A 26,008-nucleotide genomic window follows, 5' to 3' on the forward strand; every position below is an offset into this window, starting at 1 on the left:
ATCTGGAGAGGTCCCACAAGATTGGAGGCTTGCCGATGTGACTCCCATCTACAAGAAAGGCCGTAAGGAAGACCCAGGGAACTACAGGCCTGTCAGCCTGACCTCGGTATCAGGGAAAGTTATGGAGCAGATGATCTTGAGGGAGATCACACGGCACATGCATGGCAATAAAGGGATCAGACCCAGCCAGCACAGGTTCACCAGGGGCAGGTCGTGCTTGTCCAACCTCATCTCCTTCTATGACTGGGTGACCAGACAGGTAGATGAGGGAAAGGCTGTTGATGTAGTCTACCTGGACTTCAGCAAGGCCTTTGACACGGTCTCCCACAGTATTCTCCTGGGGAAACTGGCAGCCCGTGGTGTGGACAGGTTCACTCTTCTCTGGGTGGAGAACTGGCTGGAGGGCCATGCCCAGAGGGTAGTGGTTAATGGAGTTAAGTCCAGCTGACGTCCTGTTACGAGTGGTGTCCCCAAGGGTCAGTTTTGGGGCCCATCTTGTTTAATATCTTTATTGATGACCTAGACGAGGGGAATGAGTGTACCCTCAGCAAGTTTGCAGATGACACCAAGTTGGGAGGATGTGTCAAACTGCCTGAGGGTAGGGAGGCCCTTCAGAGGGATTTGGATAGGCTGAACAGCTGGGCTGAGCTCAATGGGATGAGGTTCAATAAGACCAAGTGCCGGGTCCTGCACTTTGGCCACAATAACCCCATGCAATGCTACAGGCTTGGGGCAGATTGGCTTGAAGAATGTAGAGAGGAAAAGGACCTGGGGGTGTTGGTTGATGCTCGGCTTAACATGAGCCGGCAGTGTGCCCAGGTGGCCAAGAAGGCCAATGGCATCCTGGCCTGTATTAGAAATAGTGCAGCCAGCAGGAGCAGGGAGGTGATCATCCCCCTGTACTCAGCTCTGGTACAGCCGCACCTCGAGTACTGTGTTCAGTTTTGGGCCCCTCACTACAAGAAGGACATTGAGGCCCTGGAGCGTGTTCAGAGAAGGGCAACAAAACTGGTGAGGGGTCTGGAGCACAAGTCTTATGAGGAGCGGCTGAGGGAGCTGGGATTGTTTAGTCTGGAGAAGAGGAGGCTCAGAGGAGACCTTATTGCACTCTCCCACTTCCTGAAGGGGGGTTGTGGTGAGGAGGGGGTGGGCCTCTTCTCCCTGATAAATAATGACAGGACGAGAGGGAATGGCCACAAGTTGCGCCAGGGAAGATTTAGATTAGACCTGAGGAAGCATTTTTTCTCTGAAAGAGTGGTCAGGCACTGGGATGGCCTGCCTAGGGAGGTGGGTGAGGCACCGTCCCTAGCGCTGTTCAAGAAGCGTTTAGATGAGGTGCTAAGGGATTTGGTTTAGTAGCTTAGTGGGTAGGGATGGTGATAGGAGGATGGTTGGACTAGATGATCTTGTTGGTCCCTTCCAACCTAACGTATCTATGAATCTATGGATGAATTATGGGCTCTAAGTGTTTACGGATAACCTAGGAAGCCAGACTTGTCATATGGCTCTGGGACTCGGAGGCTGGCTGTGTCTCTTCTAATAACTTAAATGGTGCCAAGGCATGTTCCCAGGAACTAGACCCAAGCTGTTTGTCTGTGTTGCTGCACTGCCAGAATCATAGGATCACAGAATTGTAGGGGTTGGAAGGGACCTCTAGAAACCATCTAGTTGGACCCACCTGCCAAACAATGATCCTTTTGTCTAGTTTCCGTAGAGCTGCAGACCTCTATTTTGATATTTGATATTTTGGATTTGCTGAATGATGATAGCCAACAAAACTATTTCATCAGCTAGTTTCTGACCTTTTCTAACTGACCATGTTGCATTTTAAAACATGAAAGATACCCATTCTGCATTTACACCAGCTCTGTAAAGAATGCTGTATAGACAGGACTTCAGCAGAAAATTTCCACCTATTTACCATTTACTGTCACTGAAATTCAAAAAAGTATTTTAAAAAATGAGGGAAAATATTGTGATTTCTTGTATATGTCTCTTCTTGGAAATTCCATGGATCATTTATCAGTGAACAAAAGACTAATGAAAAACTTATGAGGATGTTCCGAAGATAGGTTTCTTAAGTCTTTTATTATCAGTTCAGAAGCATATGGCTAAACCTAGTGCAATTACTTTTATGAACTTTGATAATGGTTGTTTAATGCCACAGCCTTCATTATATTATGCTAAATATGTTCACTGCATGTTTGCATCTCAAAGACGATGATGTTTTGGTTGGACTACCTTGAGAAAAAATGCTGTATGTTTGAGCTCAGGATGAGTATCTTACTTGGAAGGTAGGAAGTAAATGTCGATGTTCTCTAGATTTGCACGTGTGTTAAAGCTGACAATTCAATACCAATTCTGTGCTAGTTTTATTCCTTAGCTCCTAACAGAAACCTGTCTCCCTGAGCTGATTCCAGATTTATAAGGATGGTGCATAAATTGTTACAGCACAGAGTGCTGGATAATTAAGCAGCTGCTTAGCACAGAGCTCCTTCATTCCTCAATAAGCAGATGTTTTGTCTTTTTTCTGATTTCAAACCTTCCACGATAACATACCATATGCATAACGTTATTCATATTTTTAATATTTTGCTGTGTTGCTAACCAAAGATCAAAGCTCCGTGCCCCATTATATGAGGTTCTGCACAGGCAGTTAGCACAGAAGAGATCCTAAATGAGTGCCAATCAGTGTGTCTTCACTGAGTCCAGAGGAACAACAGCAGTTCACGCTGGCTGACATTTCCCCTCCAGATGCCAGAGGAGATGCCATGATTTACATACCAATAGGAGTGAGTGGGAGGATGAGGTAACAAGAGAAGTAGAAATGAGCAGGGATGCAGAAATCGGAGCTTGCCATTTGCCTTTCTCCTGCAGCTGAACAATAGCAATCTGAGTTATTCATCTCCATCCACACCTCTTAACAACAGGATTTGCTTCTGATGATATCTTGTGGCCTTTTGAGTATGTTAGCAAAGGAACTAGTCTTTTCTGCATTTACCTTCTGTGTTAACGGACACAATAAGCAATTCCCAAAAGGCAGATGAGGTGAATAAAACTAAGTATCAGGTTAAATGATGTATATTCCTTATCAATTTAGGAAGGTATTTGTGTGTCGTGATTTTATGTTCTGTAATGCTCTGGATTTAAGAGTGGCATATGTGTGCAGAGCCATAGCAAGCAGGTGCAGCCCTGAGGTACGAGCCCTTCTGTCCTGCCCTGCTTGTGGTCCCCTGTCTCTGCTGCCGAAGCTGCTTCCTGGGGCAGTGTGTTAAGCAGCTGCTAAGAGCATATGAATAGAAAGAGAAATATTATAAACATCAGGAAGCAGCAGTCAGACTGTTCCAAGGATGCATACTGTATGCTCGTGAAGCAAGACAGCCGGACTCTGTTATCAGTGCTGTCAATCAAACACTGATTTCCAAAGGTCTATATCTTCCACATGCAGATTCACGCCATTTAGGTGTGTACTTCACTGGGAAGAACTTCAGACAATGTTAATTTTGGACTTTCTGATCTTTGGCAGGAATGAATTTGCCCTGCTAGGAAATGCACACTGTTCCTATCTCCAACCTCCATGATACAGTTATACATAATCTCAGTATAACTAAAATGGCAATAAAATTTACACTTTAGTTCATACTTATTCCCTGGTTGGGAAAATGCCAATGAACTGTGAGGAAGCAGATCTGCTCGTTCCATAGACAAACTGCACTGTGCGTGGTCCGTATTCTGGATTTATATAAACCGTTCCAATTCCTCAGTTGTTTCAAATTCATGCACCTCTCTGAAGGTGAATGAAGCGGCTGTGCCAAATTCAGAGCCTGACTGAGTCCGGCTTCATATCTGGAAGTGCTGAATTTCCCAAGGCTGGCACTTAACCACTAACTGATGAAGAAGAAATGCTTAGAATTTCTCTCTCCCTTTCACATAATGGCAGAATTCTGAAATTATTGTGTAACATGCCCTTCTTCCCATTACATGATCCTCATTCTGTTCACCATTATTTTTAATAGACCAATTTTCTCTCTTGCTTTCCATCCACCAAGTCTTTACTATTATTATCATCAAAGTGTTTGTGGGCTGCCAGCATTTGATATTTCATTTCACTGATTTAATTATGTCTGCAGCCTGTTCTGGGGCTGTTTATTTTTATAGATCTCCAAATCCTTCTTTATCAAATTGTTTACATCTGAATCCATTTGTTCACTGTTTATATGTCACTTTGCAATTCTATTCTTTTGTACTTTGCATTTGTTCCTGAGGGGTGTTTTAGTTTGATCAAATTTTACAACTTCGAGGGCAGACAACTAAGACATTTTCCTATCTAGGGGTGGAAGGAAGTTCTGGACATAGCTAATGCCATCTGCTTTTTCACCCCTGCTTCCTGCAGGCATAAGTGACTGTGGAGCCACGTCTGTTACCAGTTACTGGGATCTGACAGCTCATGGGAAGCTGGGAGAGTGTTAGATTAAAGGAAGAGACATTTTCAACACTCTTGCTCCTATATGTGCAATGTACATAGGGTATAAATACAGGGTAATGCAGGGTGTATATAAGCAGGGTGTTTCTGAGCTTAGTTTAGTTTCCAAAGAGTGGAGGTTCATTACTGCAAGGGGCTGCAGGAGGGGATGACAACAACATGAATGCAAGAGTGAAGTTTTGGCTCAGCAGAGCTCCATGACACAGTATGCCACCAAGAAAGTGCTTGGAGATATTGATCTTCTTGGGAACTTCAGTCTTGCTCTGAATTTTGCTGACCAACGTCCTGTCATTGCAACTGCTTCAGCAGTGGTGGTGCACACGTGTGCATGTGCTGTAGTTCTGTTTAGTTTCTTGCTTCTACTATAATTAAGAGTCCATAAATAAGTGCTTCTAATGTACTTGACTAAAGAAAGTAATTGCTATTTAAATGGATAATTTATTGTGTGCTGATTAAAAGCCCAATAGGTGAGAATGTTTTAATGAAATGTTACTTAACTCAATAAGCAGGTTTTTAATAATCATTAGTTGCCTGAAATATTCCTGATGCAGCAGTTCTGTAATGACAAGCTCTAATTGATGTTTTTAATGTATATTTATTGTGGATAAATTGCTATTTTGTTGTATATCTCTCTTTCCCTGTCTTTCACATGTACAGCTTCCCATCTAGGGGCCCCATTCTGCTTTATTACAGTCAATCCTTCCCTGCTTTGAGAACTCCTCTCCCTTATGCTGGTCAACTCAGTTACACCAGCATGAAGCAGGATGTGAGCAAACACACATTCAGAGCTGCCAGCTTCTACAGAAGAAAAGGTGCTAGCTTTTAATTTATGTTGACTATCAGAACATACAACAGAGATCTGCTCTTTCCCAGTGTGACTTACAGTATGACACAGAGAAAGCCTCGAGGTCTGGAAGGTGCCAACCATTCATTATAGAGCAGAATAATTATGCAAGAAGTATGGTAAACCTGAGTGTCTCTCGGTAACAAATTTCATTTTCAAAGAAGAAATCTTAAGAAAGGGGCTGGGAAGTGAACACACCTCACACAATGGAGCACTGTGCCAGCTTTGTTTGAATTGAATAGAACTGGAAGATATTTGAGCTGGAAACAAGTAGCATCTGATTTAAGGACTGAGAGAGTAGATGGATGATTTTCTTAGCAAAAGAACTATGAGAAAGCTGCACTGACCTTCCCTCAGCACTTCCTTGATATCCCTCCTCAAACATCTTCATTTTAGCACAAGAGTTAACTGGCTTAGGACGAGAGGTAATGGCTTTAAGTTGATCCAGGAGAGGTTCAGGTTGGAAATGGGGAAAAATTTCTTCTCAGAGTGATGAGGTATGGAGACAAGCTGCCCAGGGAGATGGAGTCACTGTCCCTGGAGTTGTTCAAGAAAAGTGTAGATGTGGCACTGAGGGACATGGTTGGTGGTTGGACTGGATGATCTTAGTAGTCTTTTCTAGCCTTTATGACTCTATGATTCCATAATTTCAACCAGAAATGCCTTTCTGGTGCCTTTTTCCACCATTGGGCAGTGGCTGTTTTGCTTCTGAGAATTTTGAGAATGGCATTCTGAGACTGCAGTGCAGAGGACATAGAGTGGGGCGGCCAGTAGCTCTGGTAGGATGGGGGTATTAAACCATTAAAAAGTTACTGCACTTTTCTGGGCTCTGTTTTCCCCAGTATTAAATGAAGATAACTGCACGTTGCCTTCATGAAGCCATTTGGTATATCCTGTTGAAAATCCTATATATAAGTGTTCATCATTTTTGTCACTCAGGCACTGATTTAGGAATTTCTGGAGCACTCCTACATGTTGAGAATCACACTGATACTGTGGATGAGAATATTAAATTTTGGTGCTGAACGTGGTTAATTTGAAAATGACATTTTTCTAGGGTGATGCCTCAGATAAATCTTATATAAGAAAATGAATTACATTTATAGCTAGAAAGAACTGCAGGATCTTATGATCATACCAGCACTCTCGTATTTAGTAAGTTATTTCATGTTTGATTATGACAGAATACCTCTTGGCTTATGTCAAAGTTCTTGTTTCCTGGAGTTTTCTCTGTTTCCTGGAAAATGAACTGGTAGGAAGTGGCTTTGGTTGTTTTTATGTTTTTATTTTTGTTGTTGTTGTTCTTGTTGTTTGTTTGTTTGGGGTTTTTCTTTTGTCTGGTTTCTTTGTTTTTGGAGTCTAACAGCCCATCTTTCAGCTCTTTGGTTTCTGTCACTGATAGGAGATACTCATAAATGGAATAGTTAAATCCCTTTGGGGTTTAATCTGATGAAGATGATGTTCATTTAGAGAAGGAGCAAATACTTCAGCCAGTACTATCCTGATGAACTATCTAGCTTGACTTCTGAAGAGTAACTACTAAATGGAGAGAAGAAACCATGAAATGTAAGAGCAATCTGGAATGTTAGTATCATAATCTAATCGTAGTCACGCATCATAATTAAATTTTAATTTACCTGTGGGCTTCAGATGCCATACTTGGAATGCCCAGTTTCAATCCAGTTGTTTGTTTTTTTTTTTTTAAACAATGAAGAACCTTTTGAAAGATTCAGAATAACAGTTCAGTAGGTCTAATCACATCAGCAAACAGGGATCCACCTTAAGGCGAGAAAGAGAAAATGGTGGGCAAAAGCTGATAAAGCTCACTGGATGCAGGCAGAATAGTCAGAGAAAAAACAATAGGGCATGACTTGAAGAGACAATATCTTTCACACAACCAATAATAGCATTTGGAGAAAATGAACAAGCTTTCAAGCATTGAAATGCTTCTGTGGGTCCGGCAAAGAAAAGGAAAAACTTGAAGCTTTATCCAACCTGTGAAGAAATTGAGATAATCACCTAGGCAATTAGGGAGAAAAACAGATGAACTTCTTTAGCCATAATGGAGTATCTGGGGATATAAACAAAAGGTTATGAGTTAATGTGCCCCTGCAGGCCAGAGAGAGGAGCTTGGGGAGAGCTCCTGGGAATGGTGGGAAAGAGGTACCACCAAACTATTGCCTCTGCCAGCTCAGGTTTTAGTGCCTGGGAGAACTCTGAATTTCAGTTCCAAATATTTGATCACCCTCCATTGGGGTGACTGGTAGATCAGGACTCAGAAGACTAATTGGCAGACTTGCATCTAATTGTAGTTAACAATGCAGCAAACCAATCCTGAAAAACCACAGTGGAAAATGCCTTAACACAGACTATGAAGAACATCTTTCCCTCCTCTCAGCTCCAGATTCCTACTCTGAATGTTAAAGAAGAAACCTTAAACTTGTATGAATTACAAGCAAAACTGTCAGCCTCCCTCAAAATGGGGAAAAAAAGTACTTCTAAAATGCTTATGCGTTATATAACACGTAACCATATATCATTTATGAGAACATTAGCAACTTGTGTTATTTCCTCATTTTGAAGGTGATGCACTAAAAGAGAAAATGTCACTACTGCCATTTTCTTCTTACATAAAACAGATTTGTGTCCACAATGCCTGTATTCAGGTCTTCTCCATGATTTTCAAAAAGCTGATGGAAAGCCACTGCATGGCTTCTTGGGTAGTGTGGCTGAACAGATAAATAAAGATGGCATAAGATGGCATATAAGGAGACTGGTGGACTCCAATGCCCATTCCATGCATGTGCTCTGTCTTAAAACAGAGAAGTTTGGATATGTTCTTGTATCCAAAGGCAGTTTGATGCACATTCCCTCCTGCTGATCCAGCAGAGCTACTCTCACAACTATTGCTTTTTCATAGCAGATATACATTAATGAAAGCAGTCAGAGATTGTGTCTACCTGGCTCATGATTTACACATCTCTGGAAATATCCTTAAAATGCAAAGTTTATAAAGAAATTGAAGAGAGTTGCAGAAGATTCAGATTAATAGTTGAAAGCTACTCTGTTTATCCTCTTACACAGAGGTATTAATTACAAAGTGTGTCCTCAGTCTCATTTGCAGAGTTTCCTTTTCACTATATGGAACGTGAGGTTAACGAGAGAGACTGGGAAGATACCACCTTGTAAGGAGCTGCATGGAAACAAACCACTCATAATACACAAACAAATTTTATTGCAACTGCCAAAGCTAGGAACCATGTAACATACTGATTTAAAGTGTACTGTAACTAGTGAAATCAACTATTTACACACATTTATTGTGTTGCTGCATATTGTTGTGTTGTTTTGTTTTGTTTTCAGATCTTTTCAGAGCTCCATAAGTAAGAAAACATTCTGAATTTTCTGTTAATGATTTCCAAACTAACATCTAAAGTAAATATTTTTTGTTTCCTTTTTGTATTGCCTCTGGGTTACATGGGTGCTGTAAGGCTGCTCTGCCCATGCTGTAGAGATTCTTACATAAATGTTATTAATACAATGCAGGAGAGGATGATAGATACAAGTCTTACAGAAATAAAGCTAATACTGAGACTCACTGTTTTCATTTCCTGGTGCTTTTGCATTTAAATCTTAAAGGACTGAAACTCCTAGACGGCATAGTGTGGATGGGTGGAACTGGATGATCTTAGCAGTGTTTTCCAACCTTCCTGATTCCATGACTGTGACTCCAGACAGGACAAAACACCATTATGGTCCACAACCAAGGAGTGCTTGCCACAGCACACTATCTCCACAGGAAAGGCTTTGCCACCACTGTGGGGCACGGAGTGCCATGAGCCGTGTGGAACTGAGCAGTGAAGAGGAGATGGCCGCACACACAGCGTGGAATCTTTGACTTCATGGTAAGTCAGATCTCTTAATATTGTTTTACTATATTTTTGAGCTTCATATTTAATTCAGGTCAAATCTGAACTACTAAACAGAGCTGTTATGTAGCACACATACCAGATACACGAAGTGCGGTTTTAGCATAGCTCTGACCTAGTTAGTTCACGCAATGTTGTCTAAAAGCAAAAGTTGAAATCCCTTATCTAAACAAAAATGAGCCTTTGTTCTCCTGCTTATTGTGGCATTTTGCATGTATTTGGTTTCAAAGACTGATAAAGCTTCTATCCTGAATCTTTCATGGGCATCAGAAAGGCTTTTCCCTTTTGGTAACCAACCCAACAGTGTAGCAGGGAAATGAACGTCTGCCATCTGAGATATATGGAGTGATCCTGACAAATCTGATGGCTGAAACTATTTTTTATTATTTTTATTAATATTTATCAACTAGAGTTTGTAAATATTAATGAAATATTAAAAATAGCTAGATGTGTTTAAAGAATTACTCTATTTTTGCTGCTGCTGTCAGAAACAAGATATTGGCAAGAAGGAACAGGAAAACCAAAAACTGAAATGTTGGGATGTTTGTAGGACTCACAAAATACAGATGTGATTCTCTAATCCTTCTAAAATGGATCCACATTCTCTACCACATGCATCTCTTCGTACATAATTATCTTTCTCAATATATATGCATATTAAAATAGTGAGTATAAGAGGAAGAAAGAAATCAGGTTGAGAAAAAATTCAAGTGTAAATTTAAACTTCAGAAAACATGATTTTAAAATCTGATTTTTAAAAGTAGACCTAGAAGTCTATAAAACAGCTGCAGGGGGATTTTCCAAGCTTGTAATCAAACATGTTCTTCAGTAACAGTTTTTCATTATGTTTCATTTTAGAAATCTTGACAGATTCTGAAGATTGTGATGAAAATGGAAAAAGTGCGTGAAAAATGAAAGAGAACATTCTGCATTCAGCTCCCCCAACTTCGCTATCAGGAAAATTAATGATTAATTAAAAAATCTGATTTTGGAGAAATAGTTGTTTTTTGTTATAGAAGGATGATGACAAATTGTGGAATGTCTGTATTAGTAAGTGCTATGAGGCAGTTATTAGGCAAATTTCAGCAAGATGGCTAGGCAGTGCTTGTTACTGACTTGGCAGGAAAAAATGCTAATATCCTAATGGATTGATTTAAGAAGTGCCAGGTAATTTGTAACACTTCAAGGAAGTCCAGCGTTTGCACTTACAAGGAATATAAATGGGAGCTGGAATAAATTGCTAAGATAGGCAGAGGGAATAAGGATTCAGTCATTCCTGTGAGGTTAGTCATTGGGATTCTGCAGTCATCATAGAAACATTTGTTGCTTAGCAGGACATCAGGGTGCACCACTGCAGTGTAATCCTTTGCAGTGTTTCCAGCCTGCTCTCTCTGTACAGACAGGCTCTTTCCCATCTTCTTTTCTCATCTTGCCTCTTTTCTCCATTCATGTCTTCCTCGTTTCCCTGCTTCTTTTTGATAAGGTTGGAAACATAACACTTATTGCTCCTATATGTTGAATTCTCAAACCTGAAACCAGATCATGCTTCCATCCCTTTTATTGAGTGTTTAGTATGTCAGGCTTTTGGAAGCATCACTGACTGTTAGACATAAAGACTGCTGGGGACCTCATCAGACAGCACAATTCGGATATCTACTAGACCAGACATACCATGATGGTGGAACAGCTGTACCAGAAGTAAAAGTGAGAAAAATAGGTGGCATTACAGGATCCAGTCATGCATGGTTACTTTTGTGATACCAGTCAACTTTTTCCAGATTTATCTGCTTTCTAAAATATCATGTAATAGGGACAGTCAATAAATACGAGAGATTGCTGCTTCTGGTTAGACTGAAACCAGTGTTTACAAAGCTGTGGTCCATGGAGAGACGTCAAAACCCTGCCTTGGGTTGTACACCACAATTCCCAGTTCCCTCCTGTTCCCTGAACAGTAGCAAAATGTGGCTGTGGCCTTCCATCTTATTGCTAGCCACAGGCTCCAGCATCTGATATCATAGATGCTATCGGAGTCTGGAGAGGGTTCTCTGAAACTTCATCACTTCATCCCCTCCTGTGCGTTCCTCATCAACCAGAGAAGAGTGAAATTTTGCCTGTGAGTGTTTCATCACTTGAAAGATGAACTGTTTCCAATTCCTTGCCTCACCAATGTCCTCTCAGTGATGACTTTATTCCCTCTCCTTTTGAACAAGGCTGAGTGGTCTCTTTGAATCTAGTTTTATTTAAACCCTAAATTTGAGTGGAAGCCAGGTTGTCTTAACTGCTTTTCTTTGACTTCTCATTCTTCCTTCTGTAACTCAGAGGCATGTCTGTCTTGGATATGGAAGGATATAAAGAGTAAGGGAAGACTTGTTAGGCTACTGTCATTGAGATTCTCCTTTGGTTTCTAGTATTTGTGGCTAATACTTAGAAATTAGTCAAGTTGGATTTTTTCACTTCAAGTGTGATTATGCTAGGCATAATTCTTCTGTCACTCATGCAAGAATAAATACTGAAACTAATGGAGTTACATGAAAGTAAAACTGATCTAAATGAGAAGAGAATCAGGCCCCCTACGGATATGAGATCGAATTACTACCACACTTTATTTACACTGAAACTCCTTCATACCACTCTGACAATCAAAAATGAGTTTAAATTGGTGGAACAGTGATATCCACTCACTTTAAGATGTTATTATGCTCCCAGAGCTGTGGTAAAGTCTCTAATGTATGTGTGAATAAAATTCCCTGTAAAGAAACGAGAGAGAGGCAGCAGCAGGTCCTGGCACCAGCACAGCCCTGCTGCCATTGGGTACATCACTTCGGAGTCTGCTGCTCCCTTCCTGCATCAGAGAGAGCACTGGTACTGAAGCCTGGGTATGGCTCAACACATGGTGCAGTGATGGTAATTTAGTTTCTTGCTGCCATGCCCTGGTGATGGTCTTGATGTTGGTCCTTTGGGATCTTCTGCTTAAGGGGCTCTTCAGACATGTTTTCAGCCTTGCGCCAACACAGTTGTGCACAATTGTCTCTGGGAAGACTCACTCAGGAAGATCACATTTCTAATCTGCTTGCTAATAAGTGCATAATGGGAGGCAGAATATTTCCTTCTCATGGTGAAGAGTCTCTAGTTAAATAATTAATTGATATTGAAGTGGGTCCAATTGATACTGGATTAAACAATAGTGAAATGTCTTCCCTTGAGTGGAGAGCAGTGCATTGTGCATACCCATATCCAACTTGCAGCATTCACTGCAAGGCAGGAGGAATATTGTGTGATTAGACTGCATCTAAAAACAGAATCAAGGCACAAGAACAGATCTGCTGCCTTCATCACATGGTCAGTCATTGGCCAGCAGGGTTTGTTGGGTCTGCTCAGAGTCAGCACAGTTGGAGGGGGCAGGGAGGAAGCTCTTTGCAGAGCTCTGGGAGTCTCAGCTGGAATGAGCATCTGCTCCCTGGTTGCTCTTGTGATTCTTCTTGGCAAGAAACTATATAATCAGCTTTCTGGTAAATTCTTCCAAATCCTTCTTTGCTTTGACTCTGTGTAGATAACTACATAACTCTTGGATAACGTGTATTGCTATGATGAGTCCTGAAATTTGATGTTAAATGAAATGTCAGATAATGAAACTGTAAATCCTGTCTGCTTAAAAGTGACTGAATGAACTGCTGAAAATAACCCATCATCTTCTTGAGGAGCAGCCAGGTTAGATGATAATAACGGTATTTCCCAAACAGACAGTGACACTGATTTTTTATATGTGATATACTGAGACCCCATCACTGACCTGTATGCAAGATGAGGAATGAAATGGACTTAAGTAATACAGAAAATCTGATGATATATTTAAGATGCTTACTGTTGGCCTGTTGCCGTATGGAGCCCTTCTAACCCCAGGGGATCACCAGAATATAACTGTGGTGCACACACATCATGGGCTGGGAAATATCATGCAGCTCCTGATGACTTATTTGCTGAGAGAGAGGAACTGCTTTGTACTACTTCTATAATGTGTGTAAAAATGCTGTTGTTTTTAAGACTGCAAATCAATGTTGCTTAAGAGGGACACTGAAAAATGGAATGTTGATAAATACGTGAAAATCTAAATATGTGAAGCATAATTAGCTGGTAGTATTTTAACAAACTCTACAGAATATGTTGAAGAAACAGCTTGTTTACTGAGTTCAGCAATAAGAGCTATGCTATAATTTATTATTTGCAAATGTGATACTGCATGCCTCTTATTTTATAATCTTTTGACTCAAATCACAATCTGTCATACACATTTCAAGATTATCCATGTTTGCACATCAGATCATATTTTTGGAGGAACATAACATCTATTTATTCTCAACTCTGCTGATGATTTTCTCAGATTTCTGCCATGTGTTACACATCACAGGTGAGTATTCCACTGTCTTAAAATTTGACAACTCTGTATCCAGTTTAATAGTTCTGTCATCTCAGCATCGCCATTAGTTCTGAATTACAAAAGAGGATATTTAAACAGAGGATTAGGGTGTCAAATATTTGTTAAACAATAACAAGGGTAGACATGAAAAGAATCAGTGATACTTTAAAAACATCACTCAGTCAACAAAGGTATAAAAACTGACTCAGTGACTAATTAAACAAAGCTTGCTCAGTGTTTATGTTTACTTCGTTACACTGCAGTTTTATGCTGTGGATCTCACTGTGGATTTTATGCATAATTCTCACACAGTGGCCAAATTCCTGTCTGTTGAAAAAAGGCACATAGGCAATATATTTAATGAGCAGTTTGAAGTTTACAGAAAGGGGAGGATTTATAGACCTGTATTCAGAAAGGATGGGGATATGTTCTTGTGCATAAATTGCATATTAGCTGGCTTTCCAATGTGGTTTAGGCAGAATAGAGGCAAGATGCAGTACTGTAAAATGTTAATAATGTACAGCTCTTTTGAAACCTCATTCTAGTCCAGCTGAAAGTAGGCACTCACCTTAGATCAGTACACAGGAAAAAAAATGAGGTTAGCTAGATAAATACAACAAAAAGCACAGCCTTTTAAACATCAAAGTCAAATAAACCCATACAGTGAAATGATAGCAGTCATTTAATTTCATCTGTTTCCTGCTATAATATCATCAGCCCATCAAAGCACTGAGACACGGGTGAAATGCAAATCCTCTTAAAAAGGGATTATTCATGTGCTTGAAATTATACACTTATTACATCTGAACCACAGCTTTAATGTCTATCAGACATTAGGAGGCAGTGCTTATTCTGTTTATTTCCACACTGTGATTTTTAACCAGCCCTGAAAGTTTAACTGCCACGAGTGAACATTTTTTCTCATGGAAGCAGTTCCTTACATGTTCAACTTACTAACACAGTTGGACTGGATGATCCCTATGGGTCTTTTCCAGCTCAGCATATTCAATGATTCCATGATTTGCTTTGCCTTTGCTAGAAACAATTTATCTGCCTATTGCTCCTGCAGCTGCTGTGCAAGGACTGGCCTCTCCATTCATGGCACTGTTGTGCTGATAGGAAAACTTGCAGCAAACGGCAAAACTTTGCTCATGGTCTTTGTCTGATCAGCTTCAAGAATTCTCTAACTTTGCCAATGAAAATACTGGCTTCAAGACCCACCTGGCTTACCTGTGCAACCTGGGCTAGGGAGCTGCTTTGGCAGGGGGGTTGGACTAGAGGATCTCTAGAGGTTCCTCCCAACCCCTACAGTTCTGTGATTTTGTGAATCAATTCCACTTCTGCATAGTTCACAGAGAATAATAAATATGTGAACTCTAACAAACCAATCTCTATCTAGGAGGAAATAACCAACTTGCAATCTTGAATTATACAGTATCCCTTTTCCTATAAACTGTGTGATCGAGTGAAAAGAAAAATGCTTCTGTCTTCTGAGCTCTTCTGTTTATATACTGTGAGTACTATTCAAAAATTAATCACTGCACCTGTGAGTTACATTTCCTGGATTTGGCCACCATTGGGGCTCCAAAATCACAGCAGAAACAGTGGGGCTTTTCCTTGGGAAACAACAGCTTTGGCTTCACTGAAATGGGAAAATTTTGCCTTTGCCACTTTTGCAGGGCCACCTTTGAGCATTTCTAACACGCTGGGAAACACTGTTTGGTCTCACATTTTTATTTCACGTTTTTCCTCATATGACTCTCTTCCCAGCTCATTTTTCTGTTCTATTTGTTATGCTGCTGCTTTTGCTGTTCCAGGAGAGGCTGAACACTTTATTGATTAAGCTGCCTGTTTTTCAGTTTCATCGTATCCATTTGCATGTGTATCTGTTTTGCTGAATCAGCTGTGTGTGGAAATGCTTGAGGATTCAACTACTGTTTGAGCTGCATCTTTGGTTTAATCCTCTTGTGCTTTTTTGCTTACTCAGCTGGCTACTAAACCAAGTAATTTTGGGGGTGGAGGGATTGCACTGCCAACTTCATTTCTGACTGGGAAACACACTATAAAATGAGTTCCAGTCATTCCTGACTGCAACTATAGATTGTTTAAATGAAATGCCTTTTAAAAAGTGATAAAGAGCTCCTTCCCCTTCTATAAAGAGAAAAGGAAACTATTATTTACTTTCTTCCACTCTTTCCTTTACACTTTTTTCTTTACTTGCAGTGTTTGCAACCTAGTGTCAGAAACACTTGGAAGAGTTCCCAATCGGGAAGACAAACATAAGTGATTGGGAGCACAATCTGAAGCCAAGTGTGTGAGATGTTTAGAATTTAAGATCTGCTCATTTGCTCTTTAGAATCTGAGAAGGCTGGAAAGGCAAGTACGCAGTCTAGCAAAGGGAGCATGGGTTCAGATTCAGCTGCATCTTAAGCAGGCAATAGATGACTATTACTGTTGCTTCTCAGAGAAGTGAGACTGGGATCACAGATAACTATTTTCACATGATGAAGATCTCAAACCCTAAGGGGTGCTGAGCAGTGCAGACCCAGATATGCTAACTGGCCCAAGTACTAATTCTAGCTGGGAAAAAAAAATATATATATATATACATATATATAAAGTGGTTTTCTCGATTCATTTCCTTCTTTTGGCATCAAGCTCCTGATCAAGACCATGAAAATGCTGCAGAAGATGTATCTGAACCAAGATTAATCAGTTTACCTCTTGGAACAGACTGCACATTGTAGCACACAAACAGGTAACTGGTACCATTGACCTTGGCAAGAAGAGTGAGGTCTATTGCCAGCAAAGGTATGATTCTGCAGCTCAAGCATGTCTTACAATCCTTCCTTCTTCCTCATCCTCTTTCATCATCCAACAAAACCTGGAAGCACCTGAAATCAGCACTGGCTCCTGCAAGTCTTTGATGTAGGCACCAATCCATGTACCCTCTAGGATTTCTGTATGGAACACACTGATAGAAAACTGTTTACCTTGAACTGGATGCAAGACTCCGTCAGAACAGAATTGGAAGCTCCACTCCTAAAGCTGCTTTGACATTTAGCTGTGTTCAGTTCACCCAGAAAGAACATGGCAGAGCTGCCAAAACCTACCAACTGCCAACCAGACTGCCTGGCTGGCAAAGCCTCTCTTCTTTCTTTTCCTTCCCTGCTACCTACAGCCCAGGGATGCCCTGATGCTTCTTGGCCATGCAGCGCACAAGACAGAGGCAGCAAATCCAGCCTCCAAATAGGGATTCCAGTAACTGGCTAAATCTGCTTGGCTGCCAGCTGACACGCTTGTAGCCGTCTGCATCTGGATTGTTCTGACAGTGCTCCTTCACAACAGGACCAGACACTTGCAGGAGTATTCTCAACTTACCTTGCTGCCCCTTTCTCCTCTCTGGAGAGGGGAGACCCTAAAAAGTTGCAGGAGTTTTCCCACTGACATTAAAATAGCCCCCAGCATATCTACTCCCTCTGGAGTCAGAAGAAGTTTGTGCAACTTGGATACCTTAGTTATCATGCACTGGGTCTAGAAGGAGTTCATGTTATTCCATTCTCTTCTCATTTATGCTTCTTTTTCCCTTTCTCTTTCCCCTTCTCTTCATTTTTTTATTTTTTATTTTATTTTATTTTCCCTGATCTGTGTATGACAGTTCAGGTCTGTGTTTGTAACAGGAGCTCTGTAAGACCTTCCTTGTCCTCATATATGATTTCTGATTATCACTTTTAATTACAGATTTCTTTTCTGCCAAGTAATTTACTTGTGATATTTGGAAAATGGGCATGATAAGGAAGAACTATTAGTGGTGAATGTCCTGTTTTCTCTGTAGCACTAAACAATACTGTTAGTAGTAAAAAAAAGAAAAAAGAAAAAAGAAACACCTGAGAAGTTCCCATACAAAGCTTTTCACAAACTCCCTATACAGTGCTAAACAGGCTGCTGTGCAGGCTGAGGACTGCAATGGCATTTCACTGAGATTTATCTCAGTGGCTACATCTGCCTCTTCTGTTTGAGTGGTTGCAAATCTGTGAAACAAGTACTTGAAATGCTGTGACCCTTTTCATCTGGGCCCTGCAAAAGGCTATCATTTAACAGGGAAATTAAATTAACCTCGAAACAATGCAAAATAAATAAATAAATAAATTTTAGCCTTATGGAGAAAAAAGGCAAAATTGCAGTGAGATTTAACTAAAGGGAAGTACAGTGATCCAGTGAGCAGCATGTCCATAAATGACTGATGCTTACTGCTGTAGGACCCAGCTCTGCAGACCCTTACTGTCAGCAGGAAGATCCCCAGCAGTTCTTTACCTTCATACTCCTTTTAAAAGTATGGTATCATCTTTTTATAGCATCATTTCTATTCAACAGACAGGTTTATGTTATTTCAATCCTTTCATTGAAAAAAATAAATAAATTCCACAAGCCTTCCCCTGGGAGAGACATGGGACAGGAGAAAGCTCCCTGTGCTGAGAATGCAAAGGCTATGTAGGAATAAGCACTGTTTTCCTGTCCCAGTGCTGGAAGTGTCCCCTGAAGTGGTTTTGCCTTTTATTAGCAGCCCACAGAGATTAGAGCAGCCTGAGCTGTTTGCAATCAGCCCTCAGAGACCTTTGCTCCCTTGAGCTGAGCTGTAACCAGCATCTAGCCCTGACGTAACCTTGGTTGACTGAAATGACATTGAAGTGAAGGACTTCTTAATTTTCTCCCACCTTTTTATTTTTCTCCCTCTCTTTTTCAGCGTGTTTAATACTGATGTGGATTAGAAAGCCTGTGATGTAAAGGAGAGGGAGCTCAAATGGCATCAGTGTTATCAATTCATCTGTAACCAGTTTTTTAAGTGAGGCTTTACAGTAAGCCAGCCTGGAGCTAAGCGACTCTGCCATCATCAGGCTGAATTCTGCAACACAAAATGCAGGAGGGACCGCTGCAGCTGCTCTGCCAGCCCTGGAAATGCTGCTGAGAGGCATCCCATGTATTTGTAGCTCTCACAGAAAGCTTTCCTGTGAGAAATTTCCTTTTGAGTACTGGAATTTTCTAGATCAAAACTTGGGGGGGAATGGAGGGGGTGAAACAAAATCTGAAGGGGAAGGCTATAATTGTAGTTCATGAGCTGACATTTCATTTGAAGGCATGAGAGATAGGAAAAAAGATTAGAGGAAAACCACCTTACTAAGTTTGGGATAGCTTTGGAAAATAAAACTTTAAGTATTTCCAGGAGACTTCTGCAGATCACCTTCCAGCTGTGTTTCCAGTCCTGATGGAGGAGCAATTAAAACACAGGTGGGTTGTTGTTCAGGGTCACTGAAAGCATGTTTTATTCCTAAGGCTAAGCCAGCTAGCTAAGAAGAAAGGAAAACTTGAATGAAAACAATACTTAAAATTTGAGCAGAGCCCAATACAAACTGTGAGATAATAGGCAGAAGCACTATTCGGAATGGAATTAACCCTCAGTAGCCAGCAGTGTGGTAAGTACTTAAAATCTGAGTGGCAAATGGTATTCTTCCTGCTTTACCACTTTTATATGTCTGATGGCTGTATAGCACATTCACTTGTGCTGTTCCTTACCAGGAAGGAAAACAGCTATAACCAGGTATGGGAAGCCATCTAAATGACTCGAGTGTAGGTGAATCTCCTTCATTTTTGATGAAATTATCCTTCCTGTACTTCGTCCTTATAAACAGTGGTTCACAGGTGTGCATACTGCCAAAAAGCGATGACATGAATAAGGTGTGGTTGTGAAGCGAAGGATATTTCTCTCTGGTGTGAGGGGATTTATGAATGCCTGGTAAAGAGGCACGACCATGCCCAAGGGAGGGACAGACCGCAGGGTGGCCTGGGCTGTGTGTGGCCTACAGACTGTGGGGGGGACATGACAGGTCAAAGCACTTTTAACTATTTATGTAAAGAGAAATAAAAATTGGCTAACTCGTGGTAAAATTCATGGTTTTCATATGTGGAACAGAACCCTTCTGTTTAACGAACGTATTCTGTTATAGCTTGTGTTATGTGGGGAGAAATCAAGGCTCCAGTGCATGTAATGGAGCTCTGAAACCTCGCTGTCTTCATAGGGCCCAGTGCTTCATAGGCCCACAGGAGCTGGAAACCTCAATGTCTGGAGGCCCCCGTGGCCTCCTGCTTTTTCCAGGCAGCCTTGTTTTCCTTGTGCTGCCGCGTGGCATTGTTATTCCTTCAGCCAGTATTGGCCCACACAGTGCCGTGATGTTTTAGTCCTGCTATTAGAGTCCAAATGCCTGAGCAGGGGACAAACAGCGCGGCAGAGAGGCGGGCAGATCAGCAGGCCTACATGCTGCTGCTGGGGGTTTACCATTTGAATGAGCTTCCTGGGCACGACTGAGATCTGATTTCCATTCAGCACAGTGGGAAAGCACAAGAACAAAAACATGCAAGGAGAAGAGAGAGGAGGAGAAATGTGTCCCACAGCCACACATCCCTGCCTCTCTACCTGCAGCTGCTGGAGGCAGAACGCTGTATATGAGGTGAGCTTTGGGGTGACCTTGTGTTGCTGCTCAGCTTGAGCCTCGATGGCAGCACTGGAAGCCCTGTCACTGGGCTCTTCACCCGTCAGGATGAAGAGCTCACCTCTGCAGCAGGTGAGGTCCTGAATTTCACTGTGCATTCCCTTCCCTTCTTTCTCCCATTGCATATGTCCCCCTTCCTCACTTGATGTGTGTCTTTAATAATGCTAGAATAGATAAATAAGAATAAAGCCCCCTGGCAACCATCACTTTTCTCTTTCCATGACCAGGATGGACATAGGCTAGATTTTTTGCAACCATTTGGGATCAAAGAGAAAGATTTATGATTAGTCTTACTATAATAAATTCAAAGACAAGAATATGGGGGAAAAAAAAAATTCCAAATTGACTGAGATGAGTGATCTGGATCCTCCTTCTTCCACACAAGCAGCCTACAGTTACTCCTGAGAGCGTTGCTGATGCCTTATAGTGCTTTTATGCACAGTACATAGATGCACATAGATGGTTGCAGTGTTAGGTTTATATGCAAGGAAGAGTGCAAGTACACAATTCAGGGTCAGGATTTTTATTCCTAGCTGGGTATTTTTCTGCAGACAGTTCAGATTCTTATACAGGAGTAAATGTCACAGCATCATTATGGTTGTGCATTCTTGTTTTTCCTATGGAACTGTTAAGTTGGCCAAATATTATTAAAAAATATATATATATATACATATGATCCAAATCTCCCTGCTTGTATATCTGACATTAAATTACTCCCACATCTATGTATTTCACTAATGATCTTAGGGTTCTAATTAGCCAACATCTGTATTTTTGTGTCCAAAAACTGGAAACCTTAGTCAGCTGAAGCTCTGCTTTCTACCCCCACAGTCTATATGTCTATACTTCTAAGGTATATGACAGCTAATGGAGTGAAGGAAGCCAACTTTCAGAGTATCACAGCTGTTAAATAGAGGTTAGCACCTGCATTTGAGGATTTTCTATCAGAAAAAGGCTGGAACTGCTGTCTTTTAGAAAAATATTTCCTTACTGACTCAGAGTGAGACAGTAAGTTCAGCTAACAAAATGAAATGGACCAACTCTGCAACCTGACTGGTGTGCACAATTTCTTTTCCTCTACCAGATAAAATGCGCAAAATGTATAAAAGACCTTTTTCTAAACTCTAAACCCCTCCTACAAGTGTCTCCAACTCAGAAAGGCTTGCTTGTGGCACAGAGGAGATGTTTGCTACAACTGCCCAACAAAAGGAGAAACTTGTGATACAACTCAGATAACACAAAACTGGGGGGGGCAGCTGACAGACCTGAGGGATGCTAACAGGCTGGAGAAATGGGCGTTGTGAGGAACCTCATGAAGTTCAGCAAAGAGAGTTGCAAAGTCATGTACCTGGGAAAGAACTACCCCAAGCACCAGCACAAGCTGGGAGGGGCACTTGAATGGGAAGTATCTTGCCAGAAAAGCATTTGAAGGTCCAGATGGACATCAAGTTGTTCCAAAGTCGGTTAATGGGACTTTGGGCTGCATTAGGCAAAGTATTGCCAGCAGATGGAGGGAAGTGGCCCTTCTCTCTGCTCATCTCTGGAGACTTGTGTCCACTGCTGGGTACCCCCAGTACAAGAAACTTAGACCTTAACACACTCAAGAGACTTCAGTGGAAGGCCATAAATATGATGAAGGGATTAGAGCACCTGTCCCACGTGGAGAGGCTGAGAGGGGTAGGGTGTCTCTTACGGGATCTGTAAGAGAGCCTGGAGAAGGCTCAGGTGGATCTCACCCATGTCCATAAATACCCAAAAGGAGGTGCAAAAGGGACACAGCCAGGCTCCTTGCAGTGGTGCCCAGAACCAGGAGCAGAGGCTCTGGGCACAACCCCTCTGCCTGACAGGCAGCACTGCTGTGCTGTGTGGTGCTGGAGCCCTGGCACAGGCTGCCCAGAGGCTGTGGGGTCTCCTCCTTGCAGCACTCCCAAAGCCACCTGCCCATGAGGCTGGGCCCTGCTCTGGGTGGCTCTAGTGGGGCAGCACTGGGGCAGGGGGACCCCAAGGTGCCTCCAGCCTCAGCTGTGCTGTGATCTTGTGCTATGTAAACACATCATCACAGGGATGGCAAGAAAAAACTGGAAAGTGGCTTGAATGGAGATAAGCTTATTTTTTACTGACATGAATTCTTCGTGAAGTGTGCATGATAATTAATGTTAATCCACAAATAAATTCTTTGAAAATTATCTGTTACATCTCCAGGGTGAAAAGGTCTGAGTTGTGGCACTGAATACTAACAGTATTATGTATGATTTACCAGCAATTGTCAAGTTTTACACCAAAGGTCAGGAATAAATCCTGAGTTTGTAAGTTGGGAGAAAGAAATGTATGAACATTTTAATTTATTGCTCTGTCACTGTTAATTCCATTTGGTACTCGCTGTGATAGCATTGCTGCTAATGAATGTATTTGCTAATAACGTGGATGTCATATATATTTATGCTCTAACCACTTTCAATGGTTCAGCAGACAAAACAAGTTAGGAACTCAGCCATCTTAAATTTTTATAAATTAAGAGGGAAAAGAAATCATATTTTATTTCAAGGAAGTACTTAACAAATATGTATCATATTTAACTTCTCTCAGCAGGGGCCTGTCCTACAACTGCAGAGTTCCTTGTATTTTTAAGGAATAAATAAGGATCAGACAATTGTATTGATACGATTTTTCCTGATGTTGGATGAGTTCTTAATGCTTTGAGTCCAGCTCAACAGAACCGAGCAGGAGGAGGAAAATAAATGACAAGTACACCTTAGAAATCTTAATTATAACCTAAACAACTTTGCACATAAATCATGATGCTGCAGTTTCAAAACCTGACAGAATATGATATACACACGCTAATGTAAGCTTGTGTCCCCATCATTTCCCAGACTGGTTCTTGAATCCCCATGAGCCCAGGCAGAGCAGAGACTGAGTTTTCTTGTGTTGAGGAGGATGGACAGTCATTCTCTCCATTGCCCTCACAGGCCTCTTTTCCACCACTGTCTATTATTTCTGTAATCACTTCATTAGAGCCTTTGTTAATTGATTAGGTTTAGAAAGTGCTGCAGTGAACAAAAGGAGAGCCTGGTAGCATTTGTACAAATCTGATGGCTATTGCTGAGAGATGTGCTACTCTGCTCTGCCTTTAGAAGTGGGACTGACTTTCAAAAAGCGTTTGAGAGAGGGAGAGAACAGCTCGACTGTTTTTCAGACTCTTGCAGTGTTTTCTTCTGAAAAGATTACCAGTTTACCATGCAGTAGTGTGACGCATGAATTAACTTTATGCTTTGATTAGGAAAAAAATATTTCCTTTAAGCCTTTTACAATGTGTTGCCTATTAATTAAGATGGAAAAGGATGTAACTGCCTGAACAGTGGACGGATTATGAAATAATTTACAGGTTGATGCTTTCCCCATTTATATTTGCAACTTAGTGTCATACCAAATTTAATACATTCATTCACTGATGATGAATGGTTTGGGAGCCTTTACAAGTGTTAGAAATAAAAATAGAATCCGTAATATTTACAGCATACTTATTTAAAAGCTTATGAAATGTCAGACTTGTCTTCATTGCAGACTTGACTCATTGTAAGGGAGTCTTCTGGCTTCCTTTGTTACTACACGAAGAATTCATTTTGGCATTTTCCTTTAGGGTTGGTTTCTTTTAAGCTGTGATTGCATTAATAATATCTCATGGAGTAACTCTTCTCATCAGGCAGTTGGACTGAATCAACCTTCCAAGTGAATCAATCAAATTCTAACCTAATTTGCTATTAACCAGTAATCAGTAAAATGGAGTAAAAAAAAACACGTTTTCTGACAACTTTTCTGTATGGAATATACTAATTTTTATGTTTTGTACTCCTGAGTTAATTAAATGCCCTAAATGTGGAAACTTTTTATGTAAATGCCTTTTTAATAACAAAGACTGTTCCTGCTTCCAGGGAACTGTGTAACTTAAAAAAATGAAACCAGATTATTAGTTAAAGTGAATATATTTTGAGGCTAAAATTGTTGATTTATTAGTAGGACTTTTCTCAGATACAAAAACTAATTTTCAAGCAGAAGAATAAAAGGTCATCTTGCTTCTTGCAAGTGTACATACTGTATTTTTTGCATGGTTCAGCTTGCTGACTCTTCAGGTCTATTTGCTTTAGGATTGGCAAGATTTCAAACATATCCAGGTTCTAAAAAGGTTGTTAGTGGTGATGGTCTTTAAAAGGTTGAAAACAAAACAAAACAAAACAAAAAAAGCTTAGCTGGAGCTTTATAAACAAGGTATGCTTACCTCTGCCATGATAACACAAACAAACTTGTCATGGAGTCACCTATATAGTATTCAAGAGCAGGATCGTTTGAGTTTCTCAAGGAAACCTACTGTCATTTACAATCATTGAGCAATGCTGACGGATGGCTGCTAGATCTACATGGGAGTTTGATTTACATCAATGACTTGACGTTAACTGAAGGAACAAAGGGATTTGGCTGTGTATTATATTGACAACTGCAAAAATATTGTCCAGGTCATTACCATAAAGCAGTAGAAGACTAGCAGGTGCTACTTCCCTGAAATGAGTACTCTGAAATGAGTACTCAAAGCCAGAGAAACTATGGGCATTACCCTCCTTCTGTCAGAATTTAGACATGCCCTAAAAAGAATTGGACTTATATGTGGACCTCCTGCACTTCGTTTGTTTGCCTTTATTTGCTTATTTATGATGAATTTCTCTACTGGATGAAAAATAAAGTTTGCACAGGGACTGTCATGGTTTGAGTAACCCCATCTCTTCAGCGCTCTGGTTGATGATCTTTCTGAGGTTATTGGAAAAGGTAGATTTCATGTTTGATTCCTCCATAGGTAACCTCTTTCTAGGCTCTAATTCTTAAATGCTTCATTAAATCTGAAACATAAAAAGATTTTTTTTTTTTTTTGCATTTCTTCAATGGCATAACTTCATCTTTTCCTTTCTAGAGACATAAATGCCTGTCCTTTTTGAAGGTTGTTACATTTCTGGGCTTGGTGGCTCCCTGTGATAATGAATCCTACAGCCAAATTGGGTTATGTGAAAGACAGAAACTGTTTTCCTTTGTCTCAAAGTTTGCTTTGTAAGGCCTTTTCTGGTGACAAGACTCTGACTGATAACTGCTGGTTATCTAGACGAGTGTTACGGTGCCTCATTGTCTCTGCTTATGGTTGTAAAGATAAGCAGAAATAGGTGCAAATAGTCTTTTCTGGGGGCGTACAGCTTGGAGAAGCTGACCACCACAGAAAAGACAATAATGCTCCTGCATGGCAATGAAGGTGACATCCGCTGCTGGCTTATCTGTTGGGCCAGACATGTCACACAAACAAAGAGAAAAGGAAAAAACACCTGAGAAATGGGGGATAAAAGGCCTTCACTGAACTAAGGATTTGGGGAGAAGAACTTTCAGAAAAGAACTTTGGAGATGAACTCACAAGGAAAAAATCTTTGAGGAGCACTCCCGAAGACACTTAGGACGGACCCCTTGGCCTGCTCGCTGCCATCTCCCATCCCCTGTGGTGACCTGACGAGTTCCTGAGATCAACGGACCTACTACGAACCTCGCTGGATCCGCAGTGGTGATTATATCTCTCTTGCTTTCTGCCAAGTCTCCTTTCTTTTCATCTCTTTTCTATTGCCCACCTTCCCTTCCCCATATCCCTAAGCAACTAGTAATTGTAATAAACTGTCTGGGCTAACATTTGACCCGTTGTGTCTTAATCTCGCCGTTGGGTGTACACATAACCAAAGAACCTCGTCTCGCTCCTTTATATTTGGAGCG

This window comes from Cyrtonyx montezumae, unplaced genomic scaffold, assembly GCF_038088225.1.
Source record: "Cyrtonyx montezumae isolate F1298 unplaced genomic scaffold, pur_monq_1.0 scaffold_16, whole genome shotgun sequence".
Taxonomy (NCBI): domain Eukaryota; kingdom Metazoa; phylum Chordata; class Aves; order Galliformes; family Odontophoridae; genus Cyrtonyx; species Cyrtonyx montezumae.